Below are 6,269 nucleotides of genomic sequence, written 5' to 3'. Positions count from 1 at the left end.
CGCGAAGAGTTGTTTACGTGTACGCGTATGGTGCGATTGCGTCGATTCGCTTTTCTGTACGGGGAGAAATAGAACGTTGAGTTGACTTATCGGGTCTTCGTTGGAATTACCGTCGCTGGCATTGTAAACTCCAGATGACCTTGTGATTCCTTCGTCGGGCACTGGTAAAGGGTGGCGATGATGCGTTCTATAATAGAAATACCCGTCGTAGCGTTTCTTCCGAGTCAACCCGCTCACGAAACTCTCTCTCTCGTCGTGGAATCCCCGCGTCGGAGAGTAAAACGCCGAAGGCTTACTATGAAACTTACGTCTCTCGACGATGGGACGATCCACGCGAAGAGTTGTTACGTGCACGCGTATGGTGCGATTGCGTCGATTCGCTTTTCTGTACGGGGAGTAATAGAACGTTGAGTTGACTTATCGGGTCTTCGTTGGAATTACCGTCGCTGGCATTGTAAACTCCAGATGACCTTGTGATTCCTTCGTCGGGCACTGGTAAAGGGTGGCGATGATGCGTTCTATAATAGAAATACCCGTCGTAGCGTTTCTTCCGAGTCAACCCGCTCACGAAACTCTCTCTCGTCGTGGAATCCCCGCGTCGGAGAGTAAAACGCGAATTCATACTATGAAAACTTACGTCTCTCGACGATGGGACGATCCACGCGAAGAGTTGTTTACGTGCACGCGTATGGTGCGATTGCGTCGATTCGCTTTTCTGTACGGGGAGAAATAGAACGTTGAGTTGACTTATCGGGTCTTCGTTGGAATTACCGTCGCTGGCATTGTAAACTCCAGATGACCTTGTGATTCCTTCGTCGGGCACTGGTAAAGGGTGGCGATGATGCGTTCTATAATAGAAATACCCGTCGTAGCGTTTCTTCCGAGTCAACCCGCTCACGAAACTCTCTCTCGTCGTGGAATCCCCGCGTCGGAGAGTAAAACGCGAATTCATACTATGAAAACTTACGTCTCTCGACGATGGGACGATCCACGCGAAGAGTTGTTTACGTGCACGCGTATGGTGCGATTGCGTCGATTCGCTTTTCTGTACGGGGAGAAATAGAACGTTGAGTTGACTTATCGGGTCTTCGTTGGAATTACCGTCGCTGGCATTGTAAACTCCAGATGACCTTGTGATTCCTTCGTCGGGCACTGGTAAAGGGTGGCGATGATGCGTTCTATAATAGAAATACCCGTCGTAGCGTTTCTTCCGAGTCAACCCGCTCACGAAACTCTCTCTCGTCGTGGAATCCCCGCGTCGGAGGGTAAAACGCGATATATAATAGTATATGCCAGTGGTTCGCGCGCGTCGTCTCTGAGATACGCGGTCGACAGAGTTCCGAAAACACGTGATGTGCCACGATTTCCGTGCGTCTTACATCTTTCGACGATGGGACGATCCACGCGAAGAGAACGTTCGTGCTTGCGTGAGGTGCAACAGCGTCGATTCGCTTTTCTGTACGGGGAGAAATAGAACGTTGAGTTGACTTATCGGGTCTTCGTTGGAATTACCGTCGCTGGCATTGTAAACTCCAGATGACCTTGTGATTCCTTCGTCGGGCACTGGTAAAGGGTGGCGATGATTCGTTCTATAATAGTAATACCCGTCGTAGCGTTTCGACCGATGTCACCCGCCACGAATGTCTCTCTCGACGTGGAAACCCCGCGCCGAAGAGTAAACGCGAAGGCTTACCATACGAAAGAAAACGGTATTATACGCCTGTGGTATGTGCGTCTCGGCTCTGTGATACGCGATCGGCAGAGTTACAAAAAAACGTTGATGGGCCACGATTTCCGTGCGTCTTACATCTTTCGACGATGGGACGATCCACGCGAAGAGTAGTTACGTGCTCGCGCGAGGTGCGATAGCGTCGATTCGCTTTTCTGTACGGGGAGAAATAGAACGATGAGTTGACTTATCGGGTCTTCGTTGGAATTACCGTCGCTGGCATTGTAAACTCCAGATGACCTTGTGATTCCTTCGTCGGGCACTGGTAAAGGGTGGCGATGATTCGTTCTATAATAGAAATACCCGTCGTAGCGATTCGGCCGAGACACCCGCCACGAAACTCTCTCTCGTCGTGGAATCCCCATGTCGGAGAGTAAAACGCGAAGGCTAACTATATAAGAAACATATAGTATTATTTATGCCTGTGGTTCTCCGTTTGTCCTACTCTCAGATACGCGACTCGGAGAGTTACGAATAATCGTGATGGACCACGATTTCTGTACGTCTTACATCTTTCGACGATGGGACGATCCACGCGAAGAGATCATTCCTGCTTGCGTGAGGTGCGATAGCGCCGATTCGCTTTTCTGTACGGGGAGAAATAGAACGATGAGTTGACTTATCGGGTCTTCGTTGGAATTACCGTCGCTGGCATTGTAAACTCCAGATGACCTTGTGATTCCTTCGTCGGGCACTGGTAAAGGGTGGCGATGATTCGTTCTATAATAGAAATACCCGTCGTAGCGATTCGGCCGTGTCACCCGCCACGAAAATCTCTCTCGTCGTGGAATCCCCGCGTCGTAGAGTAAACGCGAAGGCTTGCTATAGAAGACTATAGTTTATACGCCTGTGGTTCACCGGTTGCCTGCTCTCCGGGGTACGCGATCGCGCAGGAGTTACGGAAGAACTTGATGGGCCACGATCTCCAAGCGGCTATATCTTTCGACGATGGGACGATTCACGCGAAGAGAACGTTCGTGCATGCGTGAGGTGCGATAGCGTTGATTCGCTTGTCTGTACGGGGAGAAATAGAACGATGAGTTGACTTATCGGGTCTTCGTTGGAATTACCGTCGCTGGCATTGTAAACTCCAGATGACCTTGTGATTCCTTCGTCGGGCACTGGTAAAGGGTGGCGATGATTCGTTCTATAATAGAAATACCCGTCGTAGCGTTTCGACCGATGTCACCCGCCACGAAATTCTCTCTCGTCGTGGAATCCCCGCGTCGGAGAGTAACCGCCGAAGGCTTGCTATAGAAGACTATAGTTTATACGCCTGTGGTTCACCGGTTGCCGGCTCTCCGGGGCACGCGATCGCGCGAAGGTTACGGAGGGACGTGAAGCGCCCGAGCAATGAAACGTCCGCAGGAGGAAACGAGCAACCGCCGAACATTGTTTCGCGACGTTTCCATAATGTATTGTCGTTTCGCTCGCATCCCGCTTCTTTCCCCTAGTTTCCTCGACGCGTAGTTTCGCAGCCTTAGTGGACGAATCATTCTCGATTCGAGGAAAGATATGCAGTGGGGCGTGCAATGAGCCCGCCAGAGACCACGATCTCCAATGCGTCTTTACATCTTTCGACGATGGGATGATCCACGCGAAGAGAACGTTCGTGCTTGCGCGAGGTGCGTTAGCGTCGATTCGCTTTTCTGTACGGGGAGAAATAGAACGATGAGTTGACTTATCGGGTCTTCGTTGGAATTACCGTCGCTGGCATTGTAAACTCCAGATGACCTTGTGATTCCTTCGTCGGGCACTGGTAAAGGGTGGCGATGATTCGTTCTATAATAGAAATACCCGTCGTAGCGATTCGGCCGAGTCACCCGCCACGAAACTGTCTCTCTTTCGTCGTGGAAACCCCGCGTCGGAGAGTAAAACGCGCGAAGGCTGTGACTGTAACATATATATATACAGTATACAATGCCTGTGGTTTTTGCGCGTGTCGGCTCTTCGGTATACGCGATCGGCCAGAGTTACGGAGGGACGGTGAAGCGCACGAGAAATTGAAACGGCCGCACGATTGGAACCGAGCAACCGTCGAACATTGTTTCGCGACGTTTCCATAATGCGTTTTCGTTTCGCTCGCATACCGCTTCTTTTCCCCTAGTCTCTGAGACGCGTTTTCGAGCCGTTCTTCTACTATCGATTCTCGTAGAGAGAAGGGACCGGGTAGTCTGGAAGTGGAACCCGCATCTTGCGTGTACCGTACACGGAATTGAGAGGACCGGCCGTGAAGCTCGTTTTAAAGCCGTGCGTCTGACACCCAACTCTTGCGCGCCAATTTCGCGGCAAGAGATAATATGGGACGAATGACCGGCAAAGAGCCAGCTGTGAAGTCTGTTTTTTTAATCGAATCCGTGGACGTGTGTATGCCGTAGCGTCGCTCGTCGTGTTCGTTCATGGTCGTTCCGAGAGAAAGAACGAAAGCGGTAACGAAGGGACCGGCCGTGAAGCTCGTTTTAAAGCCGCGCGTCTGACACCCAACTCTTGCGCGCCAATTTCGCGGCAAGAGATAACATGGGACGAATGACCGGCAAAGAGCCAGCTGTGAAGTCTTTTTTCATTATTTGCTTTCAATCGATCGATCGGTACGATTCGTGCAACGTTTCGCGCGATGCGACGCGAAAACATGCGCGCAACAATAGATGCGTCTGATCGGAAGAACGCGAGGGTCGACTGCACGCGATGGATTCAGTATCGGGTAGGATACAAAATATATCCCCGTCGTTTCCACGCGTGCGAGTCTTCTGCGTCTTTCGCGGGTTTTTGAATGCACTATACGCCCGGAACGTCGAGAAATATATACATATTACTTGAACGTTTTTCGTCTCGAAAGGCTTCGGTGTCGTCTCCAAGGCGACGCCTGAATCTCCTTCGCGCGCTGGTCGGAGATTCAGGTATCAACTTTTATCTTCTCTTTGAAAGAAGAGAGATATTAGGTCGAACAAATGAGAATAAAATTATATATGTGAAATATAAAATTTATACGATTACCCTGAACGGTGGATCACTTGGCTCGTGGGTCGATGAAGAACGCAGCTAATTGCGCGTCAACGTGTGAACTGCAGGACACATGAACATCGACATTTCGAACGCACATTGCGGTCCACGGATACAATTCCTGGACCACGCCTGGCTGAGGGTCGTTTACGTACCATACACTGCTTGCGTAGCTCTGTCAAATCCCCGCCGTCGTTCACCTCTTCGGATCGAACGTTTTTTTACCGAAGGGCGCAAAGAACGTTTCTGAGTCGGGTTAAGAGAAGGATGCTACGTACGAGCGAACGATGGGTGTCTCGTCGGCGTTTGTCGCGGACACGCGAAAATTCTGTGAATTTCACGGACAGTGTACGTTCTAGTTGTTGCAAAACGATCGGAATCGTTTGTATGGACTCGCGTGAGTGTTCGCGGCGTCGTGCGTCGTTCAATTACGACCGCCCGCGGATACCGCTCCACTGCGATATGGATCTGAGCGACAACTTTTTCGGCTGTTCGTGAGATGAACGGTTTCGTGTGTTTAGAAAAATTTTTTTTCCCGCGCTCCCGACGTCACCTGAAATGATGCGTCAGAGGTGAAAGAAAATATTAAGAAGTCGAGAGAGAGAGAGACTACACACGTTTTATTCATATTTTGTATACCGTGCGTGAGACGGATGTGCACGACACGTCGTATGTCGGTATATTACCGACTGGCCCCAGGGAGATTGTTTTCTTCCTCTCTTACGAATGAGATGTACGTTTCGGAGGATCGTCGTTACCGAAACACACGGCAAAACGAGACTTCTCGCAGCAGAACCTTTATACACAATACACATCGACTCTTTTTACCCCGAGAGAGAGAGAAAAGGTGTATTTCTTTTTTTTATTTTTCGAATTCGACGCACGAACGCTTTGACGACTGGAGAAAAACACGGTGTGTGTTAAAATCGTGCGGGACGAGCATGCGTATTCGTAACGGGTCGAATAGTTCTTATTCCCCGTCGTCGCGTGTCCTCGCTGGACCACCACCGTGCGCTTCCGCCACGTTCAGTTGAATTTCGAAATATATATATATAAAAAGAATCACCATATACTCTCTTTCGGGAGGTGTATTTTTATCGGTTTCTGCTATAGAGAAGAGACGGAGATCGTGTTGTGAGGTGTAACGTTTCTGTATCCCCGTTTCGGAGGATCGTCGTTATCGGCGGAACACACGTCAAAACGAGACTTCTCGCAGAACCTTTATACACAATACACATCGACTCTTTTACCCCGAGAGAGAGAAAAGGTGTTTTTCTTTTTTTTTTATTTTTCGAATTCGACGCACGAACGCTTTGACGACTGGAGAAAAACACGGTGTGTGTTAAAATCGTGCGGGACGAGCATGCGTATTCGTAACGGGTCGAATAGTTCTTATTCCCCGTCGTCGCGTGTCCTCGCTGGACCACCACCGTGCGCTTCCGCCACGTTCAGTTGTATTTCGAAATATATATATATATAAAAAGAATCACCATATACTCTCTTTCGGGAGGTGTATTTTTATCGGTTTCTGCTATAGAGA

General features: G+C 49.7%; 1 non-coding gene across 1 annotated transcript; it reads left to right on the top strand.

The window, feature by feature from the left end:
* Positions 1 to 4,720: 4,720 nt before the first annotated feature.
* LOC143176803 (5.8S ribosomal RNA) lies at positions 4,721 to 4,875 on the top strand. The gene has a single exon (XR_013001310.1). It is a non-coding gene; the product is annotated as a 5.8S ribosomal RNA (ribosomal RNA).
* Positions 4,876 to 6,269: the final 1,394 nt, after the last annotated feature.

The sequence above is a fragment of the Nomia melanderi genome, unplaced genomic scaffold (genome assembly GCF_051020985.1).
Source record: "Nomia melanderi isolate GNS246 unplaced genomic scaffold, iyNomMela1 scaffold0871, whole genome shotgun sequence".
Lineage (NCBI taxonomy): Eukaryota > Metazoa > Arthropoda > Insecta > Hymenoptera > Halictidae > Nomia > Nomia melanderi.
This window is presented reverse-complemented; position numbering and strand designations above follow the sequence as displayed.